Below are 24241 nucleotides of genomic sequence, written 5' to 3'. Positions count from 1 at the left end.
GATTATGCTCATTAACATATACAAAGGTCAGCCTGCTAACACTGGTGTGCTTTTTACTTTGAGACAGGTTCAGAAGAGAAAAATGGCTCAATGCACCTCTTCATCTTATTTAAGCTTGATGATGGCATTTTTGCAACCTATAAATGGTCCAAAAGCAAAGGTTCATATTTTCCCAACTGGTTGTGGTTCAGTATCTTCAAAAAAAAAAAAAAAAAAATGAAGAAAAAGCTGATCGTTTCTTCTTTTATTAAATGACCTCTTATACACCCAGTAACGCCTTCAGATTTTCACTTTTCTTGTTCACCCTAACTTTTCTTCTGTCAAAAAGAAACAAACTTAAGCTGAATGGCGGTCTTGGATGGGGGTGGATTTTTCTAAAAGAAGCCTATTGATTCCTTTTATTCCTAAAATAATTTGTATGGCTTGGCAACCGCGGCATCATCTCTTATCAATGTCTGCCAAAAGCCAGGCAGTGGCCTCTTGGGTTTATAAAGCTCTAAGAAATAATGCGTCTCATCACCAACTACGAATGGCAGGAGAAGAGAAAGGGAGGGGAACAACAGGGAGAGACGGAGCGCTCGGGGAAAGAGGTAGCATGAGACGGGAATAACAGAAGTGAGGTGAGAAAACAGCGAGATGGAGTTAAACTTTTAGACTCACAGAGGAGGCGGAGGATGTGGTAGTAGGTAAGGTTTGAAGAAAAGGGATATCCAGGTCTTCTTAGGCAAATATGAAAAAACTATATTCAAAGTGAAAGGAATTATTAACCTCTGCCTAAAGTCAAAAGAAAATGTTCTCATAAAGTCAGCAAACGGCCACAAGATTTCTGGGAGCCTACTTTATCTATGTCAGAGAAACAAGTATCACAGATTTTGATGTTGCTATGCAACGGTAATAAGTGCAAATATTTTGATTACCTTAGTGAAATAAATGTACAATTCATCATCAACAGACTGGTTATTTACAGGCTACTCTTCTGTGGGAGTTTGTCCAAAACCGACTTAAGAAATGCAACATGTACTGTGAAAAGGTAAATGACCTGTAGCGCTTTATCAAGTTTAAGGAGTCAAAAGTGTTTCACAGTACAGTCAGTCACTCACCTATTCATGCACACATCCACCATCTGATGATTATAGAGTACTTCAGCCTAACAGAGACATTCCTGTATCTTCACATGCTGTCGATGACCATTAAGGTGGTCCAGGGTCCACTGGGACGTGTGGTGGCCCACTCCTGACAGCTCCAGCTAGGCCCTTACAAGTCCCGGCTGGATGGCATATAGACAGCACTGGAGAAATCAAAGAACATGATCCTCACAGTGCGTATTGGCTTCTCCAGGTGCGTCAGAGTTTGGCGCTGGAGGTAGATGATGGCATCATCCACCTTGAAGCCTTGCTTCTAGGCGAACTGCGGCGGGTCCTATGAAGACTTTGATAGGGAGCAAACATGGCTGAGGACCAGCCTCTCAAACATCTCCATCAGATGTGACGTCAGGGCTACCAGGAATGCAGATTCTGATTGGATGCTAGGCACTGGTAGCACAGAGCTCTTTTGTAGTCGTGGTACTTACCCCAGCTTCTGGAGGTGAATAGTGAGAGAGCATGTCCTGCAAAGAAAGGCAGGCAGTCATCAAACATGAGGGGGGTACAAGCAAGGGAGACTGGTCAAACTTGGTTCAATGTTTCACCCAGCGTGCGTCTGCTGAAAACAAACTCTTGTAACTTTTGTGTCTGCTTGTAGCATGGCTGTGTGAAAATATGTACCAACTTGGGGAGATGAAAACAGGTCAGTTTATATTGACGACCGTTCTTCATCAACCTTAAGGTGTTATAGTGTGTATTGACTAAATACGATTAGGTTTAGCTAAAGGTTACCCCAATATAAAAACAAAACGATTCATGTCTTTTTCTGGAAGTATAACAACCGAAATAACTCTCATACTTATTCAGTCTGGATGACTTTGAAAAGCTGTCATTTGTTGAAAGTCGACACCCGTTTCCACCAGTTTGGGTAACCAAGGTTGCATCATCAAAAGTCTTTCCCCGAGCGCTCCGTGTTACACAACACAGCAGCAGAACGTAGCAGCAAGCTTGTAGAGCCAACCGAGTTGTATGCGTTACGTCTTTGTTTACAGATTTTCCTTTCAATGCAGCAAGAAATCACACGGACTCTCCAACAAACACAGAAAAGAGACCAAGAAGAATGGTACACTCTAAAATAAGATGTGTTAAAAAAGAACACAAAAAATGTGTTATTAAATTAAAAAAGAAATTACGTTTTGTCTATAATGTACATTGCATCTAAAAATTCTCACTGCAATATTCATTATGTATTGTACTCCCTTTAACCTTTAATTTTAAAATTTTACCCTCTTCAATAAACTTTGGACAAAAAAAAAAGACAACTGTAACAAAAGATAAAATGGTGACCCCATCTCACGAGCCACAGTGAGATAATTAACGTTACAACTTTGCAGACCCTGTAGTGGCACAAAACATAACGTTTTTTCCAACCATTGAGTCCCCAAATTCTAGACTATATAATTGCATTTAAACAGATTTAAAACTTACTGAAGTTGCATTTCATAAGATCTCCATATTTTCCTCCTGCATGTGTTTGCTTATTCCGTGGGGGGGAATCCAAATGTAATCCTTCTTCTGGTGGCCACTTGTGCCACTAATATTTTCTAATTAATATATGTAATAATTGTTATTTATTGTAAATACAAAAAAATTGGCTGAATATTTTCTTAGCAAACAATAAATAACCATGTATTAAAAATATGTAAGAATAGTAGTAATTTAATGAAAAGTGATATTCAATCATTATGTGTTGATTTACTCCCCCCAAAAAATACCTCTGCATCATTTTAAAAATTATTACATCTCATCACAATACTAAATTAACAACCACAGTTTAAAAATAAATTAAAAGAAAATGTTACAAATAAAAATTTATTTCACACTAGTTGTCATTGAGATGAATTGAATCTACCATTCAGATTCATGTTTGTGTACCTGGCAAACTCAAACTAACACAATTATGTGTCGAAATATTCATATAAATATTCAACACATACTGCGTGTCATATTATTATATTCATTTTAACACACCATGTGTAAAATTAACACAAAATATGCTTTTAAATAACACCTGCAATTCATTTTTGGGAAAACATCTCAATATAATAAATATTGTACATGAGGGTAAATATTGTCAAATAATTTAGCTTTAAATTAAAATTGGAGGCCTTTGTAATCTAAAATGCCTGTTTTTCTGTCAACTGGAAGTTAACAGCTTACAATAAAGCAGTTAACTTTTCTGTAGGTAAACAGAAAAGTTGTGTAAGTTCACTTTGGCAGTAAAGGACACACTAACGGTTGGAGCTCTTAACGGCCGTTGATATTCGAGTGGAAGCGCCAGTCCTTCGGAGATGTTGGAAAGTCGGTCTGACACGGTAATATTTACTGTTGTTTTACTGCTCTAACTCAAAAATTAAGATGGGCTGTTAGCGAACTGCCTTAAAGCTCAGCTGGCAAAAAACAAAACAAAAAAAAAACAGACATAGAAGTAATTATAAGATGTTAGCCATGTTAGCACTTTCGAGTGGAACTACCGGAGTTTTGATCAAGTCAAATGTATGTGGTTGTATTTAACGGCGTATTTCTAAATTAATTGAAATATTAAGATGGGCTGTTCGCGGACGTTCTTAATTTGAACTGCGGTAAAACTCCGGTAGCGAAAAGAAAATAAAAAATAAAAAAAAACATAGAAGTAATCAGAACTTTACTTTCTAGCATAACTTTCATGGTAACATTCCATAGAAAGTGTTTAGCATGAGGTATGTGTGTACTGATGCAGCGGTGCTGAAATTTTTACATTAGATACAACCTCAACGCTACCAGATTTTGTACATTCATTAAACATGACCTGTTGACTAAAAACTAAAACACTGGATTAGTGGGAACTGTACACAAAAATACAGCTCATTATGCTAGTACTATAAACATTCAAGCTAACAGGCTGTGAGATTGAATCGTTTATGCTAAACCTCATTGGCATACATAAAATCAACTACTGAAAAGTCACAAGGTTTTCTGTATGGCATTCTTACAGAAAACCAGATCTTACAGTTCTGCACAGTGGTGGAGTTGGTAGAGCTGTTGCCTTGCAGCAGTTGGTAGAGCTGTTGCCCTCATGCACCGGTGAGGGACCCATGCATCCCTCACCGGTGGTGAGGGATGCATGGGTTCTGCATCCAGAACCCATGCATCTGGGTTCTGGATGCATGGAATTTGCATGTTCTCCCTGTGCTTGTGTGGGTTTCCTCCGGCCTCCTCCCACAGTCCAAAAACATGACTCAGGTTAATTGGTTTCTCTAAATTCTCCCTTGGTGTGAGTGTGTGTGTGTGCATGGTTGTGTGTCCTGTCTGTCTTTCTGTGCTGCCCTGCGACAGACTGGCGACCTGTCCAGGGTGAACCCCACCTCTCGCTCAGAACGTTAGCTTCAGATAGGCACCAGCACCTCCCGACCCCATTAAGGGACAAGGGTGTAAGAAAATGGGTAAGTGGGTGGATGGATTACAATTACTAATTATTTACATGTTGTATTCAATAATTTACACATGAACATGAAAGGTACAACACAACATGTCAAAGAACATTACTAATAAATTGGAAATACTTAAACTACCCACTTGTTCAATGGGACTTGGTTGAACAAGCTCATCACCTGCTTCACTGTTGTTTCTGATGATAAGTTCTATGTATTAGGCTGTGTTTGTGGGAGAAAAACATACAAAACCACATGAAAAAAGCGTGACGACTGTTGATGGAGTCTTCAGTGGAGAGTCAAAACGTGTGCAGGTCACTTGGAAGAGAGCGTCAGGAATAACTAATTCTGTTTTCCTCTACCTCTCTCAGCTCTTTGCATGCTCGTACACATACACATAGGTGGTTTTCACACATTAGTTCTGTTTCGTTCAACAAAGCTAATGTTGAACGAAATGACACGTTGGGAACGCCGCTTTTAGGGCGTCGCTTAGGTAGCGGCAAACAAAAGAAATTAGAAACTATTGTTAGGTTCCTCATCAAAAATGTATTGATGAGGAAAACACTGTTGAGCAGATTTAATGGGAAACCAGGTGATTGTGTTTTGCACATTGTAAAGCCTGTATCAATTACAGCCACATTGGCTGAAGCTTGTCTAAATTGTTGGAAAAAGTTACATTTGTATTAATATAAATGAGTTTATTTGGAAATGTTTTGATGGGTTGAAACATCTCCTTTACTAGAAAGTGTGAATCACTTCAGAGCTTTTCCTGGTTACCATAGCAATAGCAACTGTTTCACTTCTACCTAACTGATGATGTCACTAGGAACCCAGGCTTTGTGTCATAGATTCTATGACATCAGCTCTGAACCCTTTGAATATCTTGTTACATGTGTTCTAAAGCCAGATGTGCAGAACCCAACGAATTTTTAGAGAATTGTAAATTTTTCACCTTGAGACAGAAACGTAAGATGGATTCCTGTCGATTACCCAGGAGGTTATCCCTTTGATAAAAACGATGACAATTGAACCAAATGAAGAACTCAACAGGATTGTCAAAATTCAAGATGAGGATTTTAATTTAAGCGACTTTATTTTAAAGTTGCCTGAAATTACAGAACATTTCCAACCTGACCCCATGACACAACCAAAAGAAGACAGACAGGAGAATTACGCCACAACTGATTCTGACATTAGCGGTAAGCTCAGATTTCCTTTTATGTTCGATAGATGGAATTGATATTCAGACATGCATTGACCTGGATAATGAATTTTGAAGAGTACAGGGGTTAAAAGAAAGACATGAAGCTGCAATTCGCAAATTACAGGAGAAGACACAGAGAACTAGACCACAAAATGTTTATGCACGGGATGTTAGAACTGGAACGACAAGCAGGAGAAAAATGAATCAAAAACATTGTTGCAAATTGACAGACAGGGACAAAAAGCTCTCAACTTGTCCACAGCTAAATCCAATGAGGTTTCTGGACAGCACAGTAAAAGGGTAAAATTCCCATCCATTTGCAGTCCCAAATGAATGTCTGTTTCTCAGCTGACCAAGGAATGCGATGGGAATCCCCCGGAGGAGCTGAGCCAAGTGACTTAGGAGAGGGAAGTTTGTGCCTCCCTACTTAGGCTGCTGCCCCCATGACCCAAAGAAAATGGATGGATGGATGGACTTTTTACTACCTGTCTCAAATACTTCCACTGTGGAGTTGCCCATGGTGAGAGGCGCCGGGAAGGAGTGGGCATACTTGTTGCCCCTCCATCTTGATGCCTGTACGTTGGGGTTTACCCCGGTGAACAAGAGGGTAGCCTCCCTCCGCCTACGGGTGGGGGGATGGGTTCTGACCGTTGTTTGTGTTTACGGGCCGAACAACAGTTCAGATTACCCACCCTTCTTGGAGTCCTTGGAGGGGGTACTGGAGAGTGCCCCTCCTGGGGACTCCCTTGTTCTACTGGGGGACTTCAACGCTCACGTGAGTAATGACAGCGAGACCTGGAGGGGCGTGGTTGGGAAGAACCACGCCCCTCCAGGCCCCTCGATCTGAACTCGAGCGGTGTTCTGTTGTTGGACTTCTGTGCTCATCACGGACTGTCCATAACAAACACCATGTTCAGGCATAAGGGTGTCCATATGTGCACTTGGCACCAGGACACCCTCGGCCACAGTTCAATGATCGACTGTGTCATAGTTTTGTCGGATCTGCGGCCGTATGTATTGGACACTCGGGTGAAGAGAGGTGCGGAGCTGTCCACTAACCATTACCTGGTGGTGAGTTGGCTCCGGTGGTGAGGGAGGATGACAGTTACATCTGGCAGGCCCAAACGTGTTGTGAGGGTCTGCTGGGAACGTCTGGCAGAGGCCCCTGTGATACGGAGCTTTAACTCCCATCTCTGGAAGAACTTTAAACACGTTCCAGGGGAAGTGGGGTCTGAGTGGACCATTTTTCATGTCGGCATTGTTGAGGCGGCTTATCAGAGTGCCTGCTGGTGTCTATTGCGGCGGCAGCCCTTGACAGGTGGACACCTTCGGTGGGGGATGATGTCAGGCTGAAGAAGGGGTCCTAGCCTGTGGGACTCCAGAAGCAGCTGATGGGTACTAGCAGTAATTGTAAGTCATTTTGCCAATAGGTTTTCCCTGGGTTCTACTTTAAACATAAGTTCTCTGCGGAGTTTGTAGAGGCTAGAGTGCCTCTACAAACTTGATGGATGGATGGACGGACGGACGGACAAATCTCCAAACCCCTCTGTGCTTCTCTCTTCTGCCTGTCTGTGAAGACAGCAGCTTTCACTTATCGTTTGCATAACATCTTTCTAAGAATGTCCTTATTAGCTAAGACAGACATATGGGGCCTTACCTTTGAAGGTTTTATGAGGCTTGATACATCCAGCTTAAATCCTTTGTCGTTTGAGCATTTGAGGATGTCTGAATAATTTTCTAAGCATTATTAATAGTCCTGCAGTAGACGGAGCAGCCATTGCTAACATACTGTTGCCTGTGCACCAGAAGTGGTCTATGTGACGAAAAAATGCAGGAGTGCATAGTCTGTAGCATATACAGATATACAAATGTTCATGTTACCGCATGTCAAATGCAAACTGGGTACATACATAATGTGAATACAATGCATATGTAGATGTGGATTGTTTAGTTAGATGTTTTATTTTAATGTCATAGGCATGGTTAAACATCATCAAAAGTAAAAGGTGCTGCTGTTTGGCCATACATCACGCTATTGTCCCAGAAATGGCCAGCAAACAGTTCGTCAGGGACATATTCTGCTGTATTTTTCAGAGTTTTGCCCTCTTTCTGCCAAGGAGAGATGCAAACCTACCATTTATGTGTACCTGTGGATAAAAGTGTCGCCTTCACATTGTGGAAACCGCCTACTAATAGTCAATATAGGACTCTGACTCATCTTTCTGACAAGGTTTTGCAAATGTTTACTATTGTCTACAGGACTTTTGCAATGCTGTCGTAACATTCCTGCTTCTTGCGCACATTAGGATGCCAGACAGCCGTCAGAGCTGGCAATGTTTTTTAAAGACAAATGGGAAGCACTGCAATATGTTGGGGCAATAGACAACAGTCTCATTCCTATTACAGCACCTACAGAGTTCCCACATGGCTATTTCAGGGGGAGAGGATGGTATTCTATCACATCGCAGACAGTTGTTGATGGAAAGGGCCTATTTTGGAACGTGTGTGTCGGCTTTCCTGGGAGTGCGCATGATTCAAGCGTCCTAAATCAGTCTAAGCTATGGGTGGTGGTCAGCTTCCTAACCAAAATGCTGTCAGTAGTGCAGGTCATAATGTAGACCCTGCATACTTTCTGAAAACTTGACTTATGAAACTCTTCTCAGATGACAGTGATACAACATTAGAATAAGGAGTGTGAGGTCAGTTGTGGAAGCTGCTTTTGGGAGACTAAAGGCTAGATGAAGGGGTCTCTTGAAGAGAATTGACTGCATGCTGAACTTTATGAATATGGTTATGACATGTGTGTTACACCATATTTGTGAAGTACGCTGATGAGGTTGTCTTCACTCTTACAGTAATTCAGCCACCAGGTTGTGTATCACAAGAGTGCAACCAGCTGAAGTGACCTGAAGAGCAAGCAGCATTTTAGGATTACTTAAACTATTGCAACTCTGTTGGATGTTGACAGCTGAATGTGTTTTATCTGCATTGTTTTTCTAATTTATTTAGTCAATGATTTTTACCCCCTTGTAATTTCACTTGTTTTATCGTGTTTAATTTATTGCCTGTTTTTAAACTTTTACTCTTGAGTTTTCTGTAAAGGACTTTGCATTGTCTTGTACATGGAATGTGCTATTTGCCTTGCCATTACTCAATGAAGGACCTCTGTGGAGTTCCAAACATTTCTCCTGTGCATCCTTTTGTTCTTGTATTACACATTCATTGTATTTCACAGAAAATGCAAACTGTTAGAGAAACAACAGATTTTCTTTGCTCAAAGTGTATTTGGATTTCTTCACAAGAAATATATACTTTCTAAAGATGAAATTGTTTGTTGACCAGCCTTTTATTGTGCAGAAAAACTATTCTGCAATGCCAAAGTTGAACCACAGTTCGTGCTGTGAAACTTCTGTATTTTTTCAGTCTATTGAAACACAAAACACCAGTTCGAGAACCCATTCAGGAATTGGACCCGGCTCTGACAACCATGTTGGTAGAAAAGGCCTGTGGATGAAAACAAGCCAAAAAGGCAGACTGAACCTTGGCAGACATCTCTGAGATAATTTCTGTGTCAAGCTTCAAAGAAACTGACACTTGCATGGATGATGATGTTCAACAATGACATGTAAAAGCAAATTACGGTGTGGCAGGAGGCCCAGACAATTTCAGCACAGACATTAACCAGACTTTCTGCTCGGCCACCTAAACGACGGTGGGAAAAAAACAAGTACATTATTAAACGACAAAAAGAATGTATCATTATGAGTCAGCATGGAAAACTTAAACATGAGAAAGTTTGTTCAGGCTTACTTATACCTAACCATTTAAAAAAAAAAAACATCAGATGTTCAGACTTGGCCTCATTCATTGTTGTACTGGTCTCAAACAAACACACCACACTGACATTAGGATTCAGCTCCTACGCTCCTGGCTGTTAGCAAAAACTGCCATTTTGACAAATGCATTGCTGTGAGGATGAAAGCTTCTTGGAGAGAAAGGAAGGGCTGAGGCAACGCATCAGACATCAGATATCCAGCTTAGACAGTTATGGCATCCAACAGGGCATAAAGTTTATTAATTAGCCTCGCAGATAACAGCAGCAGTTGGTGAAGCATCGCCATTCTTACCAGGCTGAGTTTGGTGGAAGATTTGTTTTTTTGACGGCTTTATGTCACAGACGTTACATCAATCTCTTTGCCTTTGGAAATAATGACGCAAATCCTTTGGAGGGGTAATTTGTTAAACGAGGTACCCCATTTCTTTTATCCTTAAATTCAAATTTATGTTAATGATAATCATGTTTATCGCTATTCATAAATGAACGACTCTGAACACAATCCATTGCGCGTCATCTAAAACCAACATGAGAGCAGTGGGGGAGAGATGGAGCTATTGGAGGAACATGAAACGGTACAGTACGGAGCCCCTCAGCACAGTCCATCACAGACTGCCAAGCTGCCTTCAACATTTCTGTGTCAACAAATGCTTACATCCCCATATCAGCATTCCTGAGGTGAAAAGTGAAAAGAGCTAATCTTTGAAGTCTATTCCTCCACTTCACAGTGGTTTAGCAGCCTTGAGTTGGCCTGTCAGAGGTAGATGAGGGTGAAAAAACCTCCAGTGTTTGTGTCTGCTTATTAAAGATGCAACACTGTCTTCGCTAGTTCATTTCTTTCTCCCCAAAATCAGGCAAATGATTGATCAATCGATAGTTCACTGGATCCATCAGTCAATATCTGAAGCCACGTTTACACGGAGCCGGTTTATGTTTAAAGTGGCAGCATGATGTAAAATTGACATTTTTTTAGCTTGACATTATGTTATGATGTTAATCCCTCATCAAAAACATACTTGGGAGTCTTGCCTTGAATCTTTCTTTTGTTTGAGAAATCCTTTAATCGCCTGGCTGGACCTACCGTCGCCTTCAAGGGTTAAGCTCCTCCTTGGAACTGCAGTTTCTAAACTTCACTCAGCTCCTTCAGACTAGCCAGCAGCAATTAGCAAACACCTGGTTGAGCTGCAAATCTGCCGAGCTCATTACATGAACTACTTCTCAGTGAGATGCTGGTAAGAACATTGTTAAAGCGTTAACAGAGGAGCCATTTTGTGATGACTTCCTGAAGGCGGAGTTTCAGAAAGAGCAGGAGCCTCTTAAAGAGAAAAGAGACCAAATTTGGTTGCTCTGCAATTTGGAAGCAGCTCTGAGGATTTCTTAAACATGCATGAAATAGTCAAAGCAACACTCAAGGTATGTTTTTGATGATGGAAAAACATTACAACATGATGTAAAGCTCAAAAAAGTCGATTTTACATGAAACTGCCTTTTAATGGTAACCACAAAAATGTCAAGGGACTGCACCTTCTCTCTCCTCTATTTTCTTTCTATGCTTAGAATTGATCCAAACGTAATAAACAGAGAGGCTGAAAACAAGCAGTCAGCACAAACCTATTCTTTCCCCCAGAGTGTTTTTTTTTTTTAAACAGATTGTGTCCAAAGTTCTGGTAATAAATTCAACAACAAAGCACTGAAAACTTTCATTACACTTCATGTAGCAGTAGCTGGATTTCTTTAACATAGTTTGAGCCTCCTATGTACTGATGTCAGCATAACAAACTACATGCCAAGTCCAAGTCTTGAGGAGCAAGTTCAGGTAAAGTGTCGAATCTCTAAAGAGGTAAAGGAGGAATGAGGGAGGGTGTAAAAATCAAACTTTATGTCATGATATAATGTTATTCCCTTAGGCTCAATTTGAAGGTACCAAATTACAAAGTCAAAAAAAAATGTAAGTCATATTTGATTTAAACAGTGTTTTTATAACAACTGAAGGTAACATAGTAAATTGATTGTGCTAAAAAGAAAAATGTCACTATGTATCTGGAAAATTCATAATACTGCCCCTTTAAACTCAATTCAGAGTCAAGCCTCTAATGGCTGAAATAAATGTTTTTCTCATCAAATCCAGGTCCAAGTCCAGGAAGGCTGTAGGATTCATCAGCCACTTTTTAAAGCAGAAATATAAAATATGCAACCAGATTTACTCCAGTTCAAATAATAAAAAAAAGGACTATAAGTAAATTTTTAAAAGCACATCTGCATTAGCATAGAATGAAATTTAGCAGAGGGGGAATCTGTCTACACTGTTTTAAAGTTTCCAGGTGAAGCTGTGCGGTGCGGGTCAGAATGTAGCTCATGATGAGGGCCAAGCTAAGGACGCTGACCTTTAAATGGTTGTTAAATTGACTTCAGTTAAAGGGCAGTGCTTCCCACGTAAATGTCACCGCAGGATGATCCCTCTTGTCCATCCCCGGTTGAGCATGAGCAGTCCTTCCATCTGGTAAGTCTTCCATGCTGTTTGACATGACTGTCCCCCTGGAAAAATGCATGATGTTGCAATGTTCTCCCAAAGCAGCACGTAGATACAAATAGAAATAAAACATAAAAAATACTTTTGCTACTGTTAGCTAACATTTTATATGTGCATGTATCTCTGGACAGGAGATTTAAATGAGAATAAATATTTTATTCAGCTTTTCCCTGGTGGTGGTGGTGTAAGAAAAACACTGATTTAAATCGAATTTGACATTGATTGAAGAGGAAGGAGTCTGGGAGGAGAGAAAAACAAACAGATTACATCCACTGGATCAAAAAGAGAAAAAGACAGGACTACCAAAGTACGACATCTGCTTTACTTTTTATTACAGCGAACGTGGATATCTGAATGGAAGCCCGTGTGAAAACAATAAATGGAATAGTAAGTTATAAGATATTTTGTTTGGGTATGTTGTGAAGTTCTTATATTTCATCTGGAACACTTGGCTCTGCATGAGCTCCCAACCTCACTGTAACAAAACATGATTGCTAACAACAAAATGCTATAATAAAATAAAATGGAGATTTAATTTTACCTTCATAAGTAAAGAACAAAGCAAAACGAGCATAAGAAACCTAATGTTATTGATTACATTTCTAATCTACAAAGCAAAAGTTAAAGATGTCAGATAGCTGTTTTCTAAAATCTGTTTGCAAAATCTACAACAATATTTAGAAAAAAAAAGTTTTGAAAATATATCTTGTGTTTCTGTACATTGTGTTTCTGTACTTATTATTTGAATAAAATAATGTGGAGAAAGAAAAGCTGCATATAAAAGGCAAAACAAGACAAGCGAGCGATGACACAGGTTTCAGCCACAACTGTATGTTATCTTAACCGATGCACCGTCGCTCTGCCACTGAGACGCCGAGCAGCAGCTTCGGCAATAAAGCGAAACGGAGAGAGTCAGACAGCTCCTTTAGATGTAGCTATTCTATCAGGAAGAGCAAACACTCCCGCGTTTTAATATTTAATACGGCAAACAGTCTCACAGTGAGTGTCTGCAAACACGCACAGTCGAATAAAGTTGGGAGGACATGCGATATGAAAACAGTTCTCATACGAGCACAAAGGCACAGACTCTGCTCTGACAAGAGCAAAAGGAAAGGAAATGATGTCGTTCATCTTCGTATGTCTTCCAGTGTGTTGGTGCGAAAATCCATACGGGACTTAAAAGCATCACAAGCAAAAACTGTTGTTTTAGCTTCCAGAGCAGATGGTCAATTTTCTTGCTGTGTTTAACATATTTACAGTGACATAGTAACGTATTTAAAGGTGACCGTCCATACATGTAAGATACAATGTGATGGTTAAAACTGTAGTTTTATATTTGTCGCCTTAGTTAGGATGTTGCAAAAACTTAAGTAAATCTGATCAACAATATTATAAACCTGAACAAAAAGTGACTAATACAGATGAACAGTTGTAAATCTATTGTTCCACACCCCCTTGAGTAGATAAAGGAGAATTATTAAAACTATCAGGTTAATTATGTCAAGCGTATGTACACTTTATATTGTCTCTATAATATTTAAGTCTCTATATCAGTATTTGCACATAATTTAAATTATTTTTCTTTCTCTGATTGCATCCTTTTCCATAATTACCAAGTACTTCTACACTCTAACTTGCGTATTTCTTTTGATTTTTGGATGACTACTTCCTGACTACTTTCCCGTTACTTAAATGAAAATATGCTTAAGCAGTATACCGTTACTTGAGTTCAATTCCTGGCTACTCTACCCAACTTTGATCACTCTTTCCCATCTTGTATCCTGTTTTGTGTTCTTGTCTGGGAACTTGCACAACTCTGGATTTCCAGTTTCTGGTTCCATTGGCAAGACAAAATGCTTTCACAAACATTTCCAGGAATGAAATCCAGTTAAAGTGCAAGCTGTGGTTTTTCCCATACGCATCCATTTCTTTCCCTTCTCTATAGTGGTGGCGAGCAGCTCTCTGCTCTTTGTCTCTCTTTTTATGATTGCTTCCTCTCTATCCTTTGGTTTCTATCGCTCCAATAATCTACAAAATTTGCTTTTCCCACCTGTATTATAAAAAGCTCCCAAAGACATAGTGGTGGATATTGTACATCACTTCTAGTGTTAGGAAAAAGTGATAGAACAATATATATAGTATTTGTTGTATTTCATATTTACTGTAAGAAAAGGCTACAATATAATCCATCAAAAATATCCATCCATCCATCCATTTTCTTCCGCTTATCCGGGGTCGGGTCGCGGGGGCAGCAGTTTCAGAAGGGAGGCCCAGACTTCCCTCTCCCCAGCCACTTCTTCCAGCTCCTCCGGGGGAATCCCAAGGCGTTCCCAGGCCAGCCGAGAGACGTAATCCCTCCAGCGTGTCCTGGGTCTTCCCCGAGGCCTCCTCCCGGTGGGACGTGCCCGGAACACCTCACCAGGGAGGCGTCCAGGAGGCATCCTTACCAGATGCCCGAGCCACCTCAACTGGCTCCTCTCGACGTGGAGGAGCAGCGGCTCTACTCTGAGTCCCTCCCGGATGACCGAGCTTCTCACCCTATCTCTAAGGGAGAGCCCAGCCACCCTGCGGAGGAAACCCATTTCGGCCGCTTGTACCCGTGATCTCGTTCTTTCGGTCATGACCCAAAGCTCATGACCATAGATGAGGGTGGGAACGTAGATCGACCGGTAAATCGAGAGCTTCGCTTTTTGGCTCAGCTCTCTCTTCACCACGACGGACCGGTACAGCGCCCGCTTCACGGCAGACGCTGCCCCAATCCGCCTGTCGATCTCCCGCTCCCTTCTTCCCTCATTCGTGAACAAGATCCCCAGATACTTAAACTCCTCCACTTGAGGCAGGACGACCCCCCTGACCCGGAGAAGGCACTCTACCCTTTTCCGGCTCAAGACCATGGCCTCGGATTTGGAGGCACTGAGCCTCATCCCGGCCGCTTCACACTCGGCTGCGAACCGCTCCAGTGAGAGCTGCAGATCACGTTCCGATGAAGCCAACAGGACCACATCATCCGCAAAAAGCAGAGATGCGATCCTAAGGCCACCAAAACGGATCCCCTCAACACCTCGGCTGCGCCTAGAAATTCTGTCCATAAAAGTAATGAACAGAATCGGTGACAAAGGGCAGCCTTGGCGGAGTCCAACTCTCACCGGAAACGAGCCCGACTTACTGCCGGCAATGCGGACCAGACTCTGACACCGGTCATACAGGGACCTGACAGCCCGTATCAAAGGGCCCGGTACCCCATACTCCCGGAGTACCCCCCACAGGGCCCCCCGAGGGACACGGTCGAACGCCTTCTCCAAGTCCACAAAACACATGTAGACTGGTTGGGCGAACTCCCATGCACCCTCCAGGACCCCGCTGAGGGTGTAGAGCTGGTCCAGTGTTCCACGACCAGGACGAAAACCACACTGCTCTTCCTGAATCTGAGGTTCGACTATCCGACGGACCCTCCTCTCCAGGACCCCTGAATAGACCTTACCAGGGAGGCTTAAGAGTGTGATCCCCCTGTAATTGGAGCACACCCTCCGGTCCCCCTTTTTAAACAGGGGGACCACCACCCCAGTCTGCCAGTCCAGGGGAACTGCCCCCGATGTCCATGCGATATTGCAGAGTCGCGTTAGCCAACACAACCCCGCAACATCCAGAGCCTTAAGGAACTCCGGGCGGATCTCATCCACCCCCGGGGCCCTGCCACCGAGGAGCTTTTTGACCATCAAAAATATAATTGCCTTTTTTTACATGTAAACTGAAGTTGCAAGCATCATCTTTTTGGTAACATTACAGTAATCAAAATATTAGCATTATAGGTTCAATTCATACACGTTTCTTTATTTCAACCAAGTTTTTGTTGCCTAAAACTTTCCGAGTAGAATATTTTGACAATCTACAGTAGATTAAATTAATGAAAGAATATGAAATAAATGACGCTGACATTGTATAAATTATGAAGAATAATACAGTTTCAGTGTTGTAGTGCTACAGCTACATATTCCAGCAAACCAAATGCAGATTATGACCAAATTTGAGATAAATTTGGTCATAATCTGACCAAATGCATCTCAAAAATTAAATGCAACTACGTTTACTCCTGCAGGCAAAACAAAAAACAAAAAAGATCCCCCCCCCCCCCCAAAATACTGAAAATGTGTATAATTTTACAATTCTACTAACTTCAGACATGTATATAAAATGTCTGAGGTCAGTGTGTTTCCATTTGTCAATTATTTTATGTGTTTATGACACAGATTTTAAAGTTAGTACCATTATTAGTGAGTTTGAAGATAAAAGTTTCTCCCAATATAGAGATTACATTTAAAGTTAGCTAAATATGGACAATTTTAAATAATGTTACACTTATGTTTACATCAACCACTAATAATCAAAATACATAGAATATAAACGGATATAATTAGCTGTAAATGAGAAGTGAATGTATTTAATGTGCAGAATATTGGTTTGGTCCTGGTCAAGATTGGGAATCAAACACATCAATGCCAACCCGATCATTGATAAAGAGTGATCAGGTTGGCATTGATCACTGTGAATAACAGCATTTTTGTAATTCATTTTTACCAACAGACACGCTTATTTTTACAAACTGGCACCAGGCTTTGTTAAACCAGCATTGCAACAGAACAGTAACGGTGATGCTCCTCCGGTGATTTCCACAACTGGAAAAATCTCAACCAATTTCATTTATTCACTTTTTTTTTGTCAGGGTGAAAAGTTTAGGCGGCTCCCTCACACTCAGCAGGCGGATTTCAACCCCGGTCGTTGGGGAGACGACGCGTCAACAAGACGTATAAACTCTGGTCTCGCGCCTCTGCAGCCGAGTTTAACTCAGAGGAAAGCAAAGTCTAATGGAATTTGAAGCATGAATTTTTAAAACAATAAAACCTGTCCGTGGCTGCTTCTTGCTTTGTCGAACACTGAAAAAGCACTCGGCTAGAATCTATTATCTGTGCCTGCACAAGGGAACTTGACTGTGCAGTGATAAACATAAAGACTATTTAGAAATGGATTTATAAAACTAGTGATTTGATCATCAGCTTACATACAACCAATGGATATTGTTTTGTAGTTACGACATTACCTAGAAATATCAAATCGTCAACCATGTCTCAATTTTATGCATTCTGGTGACTACCTCCAAAGGTCACTGTGTGAAATGATGAGTGCCAGAGGACAACACCTAGACAAACAGAGCGACCATGCCCACACATGCATACCTAACGTGTTAAAAAAAATAGAATTTTGAAGATCAGAAATTGCCAGGTTTTTTCTAGAGCATTTTCAGCTTTTCAAACTCAAATTTTCTTGTTTTTTTTTGTTTTTGTTTTTTTAGAAAATTTGAGATTAATCGTAAAATTTCAGAGTTTTTTGGCGGAAATATACCCCTCCATTTCTTCTTTTCTATCTACAATGGAATCAATATGCTGCCATAAACATCAACAAAAATCATCAATAATGTTTGTCTTCTGGGAAATACGGTGGCAAGAAACCTTCTGTTGGTCTACATTTGGTAACATTATGAGGAAACACAAATGCATTCATATAGTGGTAGGAAATGGACTGTTTATTTATTTTTCCATTCCTTCTTCTTCTAGAAGTAGAAACTGAATAGCCAACACTTTATCGCCCCCAAGAGGCTCCAGTGAAAACTAATGTATATATCTTGAAACAGAAGGCAGTGGATCAGCAGGGCTAAAGAACTCTACAGACGGGGATGTCGGCTTCTCGACTTGCACACTTGGATGTGTAGAGGTGGATCACATCAATCCAAGGTCGCTGTTGACAAAGCTGAATCAGCAGACGTCCTTCTGAAAGTTAGTCATTCAAGTCTTCTCATTCTATTGTGCTGAAACGAACGGAGAAGCTTGGAAGTCTGCAAGAGGGAAAGACGATGTGCTGTAGTTAATACAACAAGGAGGAGATGGCTGAGGGAGGAGCATTCAGATGAGAAAAATGGGCCTGTTCATTTCGGGGTTGGGAAAAAAAAAGGATTGCAGAAGTATGACCGCGTCCACTTAAGGAGGCCTGACAAGAGAAATCTTCCCAGCTGTCAGTCTCTGGGAGTCAGCTCAGGGTACGGAAAGGAAGGAACTGGGAAAGGTGTATTATACATTTCTTAGAGTTCTTCTTCAAACATCTGTCATCTGCAAAAACATTTGTTATAAATTTTGCATCAGTCATGACGGATGATTTTTTTAAAAAATTTATTTTAAATTATTAAGCTTCCAATTACACTGTCTTGTAGAATTAATCACACATATTTGCCTTTTTCAGATTGTGTTATTTTAAAACCAGAAACTTAAATGAATTATTGGGATTTTTTTTTGTTGGACCTAACCCAGACTGAAAGCAATTAGCTGCACTGGTTTTTGTTTGAGGATAAAAGAGTAAATGAGACTTCATCTAATCCATGGCACTCTAAAAAAGAAGCACTCTTTTCACTTTATATCTATGCTCAACTTTGTGTTAGTCTATTACATAATAACCTCATAAAATCCATTGACGTTTGCGGCTGTATCCGGACAGAATATTAGTTCATGTCAATTCTGCTTAACATCACACAGAACACATCAGCCAGTTTTAGTTTATGCAAAAATGTGAAGACAAAAAGTAAACAACGCTGCTCTTCCCTCCCTAGGCAGAACGAGACGAACCCCCTGGTTCCGCTTTGACATAAAAAATAAAAATGAATTAACTATAAGGCCCACCGCTGCTAAACCCTTCATGCAAATATGCCCACACCTTTTTAACTAATCCAAAGAGACAAACTGTACGAGCCACTTGTAGAGACAATCAAAAACAGGGAAACAAATGTGGCGGGAAAAGCCTGAGTCGAAACAAAGTCTGACAGGAAACGTACAAAACTTAACAACATGAAAAACAAAGATAAAGCAGCAGCCGACACGGCGAGACGCAGGAGTTCACCTCGGGAGCTGACTGGGAAACAGCATGGAGGAGATGCTAGCAAGTTACAAAGCAAGTAAAGAGGCTACACACGTCACGGCTAAAACTCCAGTTGGTACTAAAAAAGAAAACATTTACGCATATTGCACAAATGCATTTCCCTGCTGTGTTGCTATACATCTAATTTGGGTGTAGCAATTATTTATTTATACCTCATTTTGAAGACACAATCTTAAAAGCCACTTACTATAAAAACACTAAATAAAATGCTGCCACTGATGAGAGCAGCTGGTACACAGATGATGTCACTTGAGTGTAAGCTGAGTTTGTTTTATTTGGTTTCGAGCTTCGTACTGCGGGAGGCAGAGTGTGAATATGCGAAGGTCCAGAAATGCCAACTAATAGAAATGGTTGACAAGTCTGGATTTTCTTGAAGCTGGATCTTCAGCTCCTCATAGTTTTTTTTTGTTGTTGTTGGCAGTTTACCAAAGGCAGAAATACATTACCACTGTTTAATTGTGTGCCTATTTACCACAAACCAATTTTTGTTATCACATTTACCAACATTAATGTATTCCAGACGAATATCGTACAGGCCTGTCCAGATTCATAAATCAGAACAACGAATTATTTTAAGTTGTTGTTTAAAGAAAACTAACTTCGATGTCTCAAGATGACCAAATCAAAACACAAAAACTTCCTACTAATTAGTTACCATTTGGTCAATATTTTATTTATCTTCATAGATTGAAATAATGAAACCGTTACCTTGATGTAGTGTAATAATTTAACAGCTGTCTCACCAAAATAAGTCCAATCTTGTTATGTAGATCTACCTGAAAGGCTTCTAGCTGTAATTGGATCATTGTTATACAAAGTGTTGACTCAGGAGGGCTGAATACGAATACATGACAAACTTTCCTAATTTTTATTTTTAAACAATTACAATTACTCTCTCCTTTGCGTTGGCCTATCATCTAAAATTCCTGATGCGTTGCCGTTTGTGGTTTTAACAAAACACAACAAATACATTCACATGATACAAATACTTCTGTAAGGCACTAACATATTGAACCTGTGACAAAATGGGTCTTTTGCGAGAGAGGATGTTTATCAAACAGAGCGCATTAACCTCTGTTTCATGCTCGTAGCAAATCACCAACTTTTACAGTAAAGCAGCGCGTGAAAAAGAACAAGATCTCACGTCTGACTTTCCCCTTCTCGTCATAATGATTTTTTTTTGCCCAGAAGAAGCCGTGGGGAAGGCTGCTTCAGATAATTGACATGAGACATTATACGAGCTAACTGAGAACATGGCGCTGCATTCTAAAATGAGAGCTCTAATTCGATATTAAACTAATCCATCTGCCTTGTGCCACTGAATGCAGATGGCTATCATGACCAGAAACAACCTTGAGCCCAAAGACAAACAGCGACTCTCATTACCCGGCCTTGATCACTCTCTTGCAGTGTCACTTTGGCTTTATTGTAATGTGTTTATTGTGTCTGGCCTTGTGGTTGTCCCACTACTTCAGCTCTCTCGACTGTCTCTTGATACTTATCTACTGTTGAATTCAATTATGGTTATTGTGGAAAAAAAAAAAGAATAATTTATTTTCAGTGTTATTGCAGAGTAACTCAGGGCACTGAAGGCTTTCAATGAGAGCGACAGTAATGTTCCTAAACTGTGCCGATGTTCTGGTTGATGGAATGGTTTGTAATAATAATTTAAAGAAAAAAACATTTCCCAAGTTTTAAAGTTATTGTACTTGTAGGCTCATGCAATAACGTGAAAAACAGAAATAAATCAGGCATATGGACTTCCTTTTAATAAGGTTGGTCAGTGCTTGTCTAGAGGCAATATACTGATAATAGTTTGTAGCCAACAGGTCCCATTAGCCTGTTTAATTAACCCCCGACCATGATTTAGTCACATGCAGACTTCAAGAAATGTTTAGTATTATCATTATAATTAATGGAAGGCAATACTATAATTTCAATGTCAAAAGCAAGTTCCTCTCGTGAAATTATTACTTTTTGGGCCTATGCAGAGGAACACAAAAAACGTTGTAACCTCACATACAGAAGACGATCACTTCCTCATCTCCCAACTAAATACGTTTCTATAAGCAGCTAAATGTAAAGCGAATTTTTTTCACTCAGTGATTGTGTGTTTTTCTTCTTCATCAATCCCGTTTTCCAAAGCCTGTTTATAAAGGTAACAGGTGTAGAAGGGAAGCTCAGCAATATTCAATATTCAATTCATTGAGACGATTTCAGAGCATCTCAAACCTAGAACCACTAGAATGTCACACTAGCGAGTTCTAGCTCTAGACCGTGTTTTAACCCCTCTGCCAAAGAGTGAGCCAAACCAGACAGAAAAAGCTCATCTGAGTCGATTGTATATAACTTTATAGTATTCTTTTGGTCATGACCCATATCTGATTGACAATAGGTGAGGTTTACATCATGAACAGGCTGGACAGGTGAGAGCTGCTGTTTTTGACTCAGCTTTTTCTTTACAACAACAGACCAGAGCAGCGCCTGAGTTACCTGCATCTCCCACTCTGTCCTCTTATCGCTCAAGAAACCTACAGAATTTTCCACTTGAGACAGAGACTAAAACCCAGGCTGACAGGATCGATCCACCAGCAGAGAACCATGGCATCAAACCTAAAAGTTGTCAACCCAAACACATCATCCGCAACTACTAAAGATAAGAACCGGAAACTTCTAAATGCAAGACTTTCCTGTCTGACAGTGCATGAAAATCCTGTCCATGAATACCTCAAGCAAAATTAGTGCCAAGAATGCCGGACACATTTTTCACAGTTAATAACACAAATCACCACATACCTCTGCAACGCCATCCACAAAATCCTTTAGAGTCACAATCAGGGGCGGATCTAGAAAAATATTGATGGGGTGGGAAGAGGGGGGCAGGGATTTATTCAGGGGTGGCAGCATATGTCAGTATATATATATATATATATATATATATATATATATATATATATATATATATATATATATATATATATATATATATATATATATATATATATTTTTTTTTTTTTTCTATAAGTAAAACGTCTCATTGTCATGTTTAGCTTACACATACCTAACATTGGATTTAATTTATTTGATTTACTTGTTGCAAAATATTGTTTTTAACTTGCATCGTTTCAAAATGAGCTTCATGTAGCACTGCGGATTAAATATAATTTCTTAATATAGTATAGTTAATTATTTTTATGTCTTTCATACTCCTGCTAATTGATATGTATTACTGGATTGGACAGTGCCTATTAGTCACTATGTGATTCATTGAGTTATGTCCAGAAAACCATTTTATCCCAATGCAAGACGAGCAGAAATCTGTCACAAAAATATTCGTAGCGTCATCATTTATCAGATACGACTTAAAATAAAGAGTAGAAAACTGATGTTTGATAAATTCTCTGTGATACAAATCTATAAACAATTTTGTTTCCGTTAGTTCTGTCAAGATGCAAGAAGGGGCAAATTTCTCTTATATTGGTCAATCGTTTTATTTTAAATATGCTGTAGGAGCCGTAGTTTGATGATTAGTTCAGTTTTTGTCGCTTGTTTAACTTTTAGGAATTGCAGCGGCTGCAGACAGTGCGCCACAATAAAGGTACAATAAAGCTGATAAACAGGTGAAGAACCATACACCACTTCTATTCCTCCTTTTCTCGCTCTGTGTCGGCTTTACACGGACCCGTTGTCATGGCAACCGACAGACAACAGCTCAACGAGCAGATAGAGCAGAGATTACTGATCAGGGGAATCAACACCAAAAAACAAACATTTCCCACACAAAAAAGTAGCAAAAACACCAAAACATAACATCCTGTTACATTATGCTGTCAGGCTTGATGTCTATATTGTCATTATTAATAAGTTTTCGCCTGAGCACAGCGGTGGTTAATTAGCTGATTTTAACAGCTGCTCTACTGATGACTTGGTTGACCTGTTTTAATGCTAACGGAACCAAAACACACCAAACTGCGCAGCACATGTTAAGGTTATCAAAGTCAATAGAAGGCTAGCAACAGTTAGGCTAGCATAACTGACGCACAGCTCACTTGTTCGATGTTTTCTTTAAGTTAAAACGCGCCTCGCACTCTGTCTTTTTCTCGCACTTCCCGCTACTCAGCAGTAGGTGTCAGGTTACATTGTGTTGCATTCAATTTTGTCGGAAAAAAGAGATTCAAGCGCTTAATGTCCGATTTCCCATAACTATTTATTGAATTTATAGTCGCCAGCTGGGGTAGCAACAGGGGTGGCAAGGCTCTCATTTGGGGTGGCAACTGTCACCCCATGCCACCCCAGTAGATCCGCCCCTAGTCACAATTGTAACCTTATTCAGATCTGCAACATAGTTAGCAGAACATAAAAGCTCCACTTTACCCTCTCAGCAAGACAACATGAGCGTAAAGATCTGCTCCACTGTTCCATGGCCAGGGCAGAAGCAAACCTAAATGGTTTCCCTTGATTCAATTGAATTTTGCTTAGTTTCTGTTAAATAAAGAATGTGAAAGTTTAGCTACTGGACCTGATAATGATCCATAGCACAGAGGGGGTTCCAATGTAAGCCATGCAAATTGATTTGGATTTCAATTAGCTGAGGCATTTACAGTAAAAAGCAAATGTATGTGCGGCATTTATAAACGAGTTACGGAGTGCGCCGATTATAAATTGGCTCAATTCCTGCTGAACCTTGTACCTCTGTTTGTAGAGAAGACATCCAAACTAAGATTTTTTTTTTTCCAGTGTTGTTTGGAGTCCGTCTTGTTTACCTTATGCCACTCTTTCATCAACTATCACCAGTTTATGTTCCATCCACTTCTCTCTTTTTCCATCTCTCTCGCACTTTTCTTTTCCATCACTTCTGCTGTCCCCTGAGCTTCATCCCTTCATTCCCTCTTGTCGTCACGTCGTTTCTTCTCTGTTTCCATCCGTCTTGGTCTTTCTCTCCTCTCCCTGCGTCTGTAATCAGAGCTGTGATGGAGCAGTTTTTAAGGTCTTCCCAGGGGCTTGCCAGCGTGGAACAGTCTCTTTAAAACAACTCACCCTCTACTCCCTTGTTTTTCATTCAGCACTTTACAGACGGCGAAGCACAAAAACATCTTGCCTACTTCAATTTTTCCAACTCTTCGTTTATTCACCCTTGACCCC

General features: G+C 40.3%; 1 long non-coding RNA gene across 1 annotated transcript; it reads left to right on the top strand.

The window, feature by feature from the left end:
- Positions 1-3619: 3619 nt before the first annotated feature.
- On the top strand, positions 3620-12627 carry LOC145549799 (uncharacterized). The gene is made up of 2 exons (XR_014085651.1): positions 3620-5751; positions 9180-12627. It is a non-coding gene; the product is annotated as an uncharacterized LOC145549799 (long non-coding RNA).
- The last annotated feature ends 11614 nt before the right edge of the window (positions 12628-24241 follow it).

The sequence above is a fragment of the Poecilia reticulata genome, chromosome 21 (genome assembly GCF_904066995.2).
Source record: "Poecilia reticulata chromosome 21, P_reticulata-male-v2, whole genome shotgun sequence".
NCBI lineage: Eukaryota > Metazoa > Chordata > Actinopteri > Cyprinodontiformes > Poeciliidae > Poecilia > Poecilia reticulata.
Note: the sequence above shows the minus strand (reverse complement) of the source record. Positions and strands in the feature narration are given on the sequence as shown.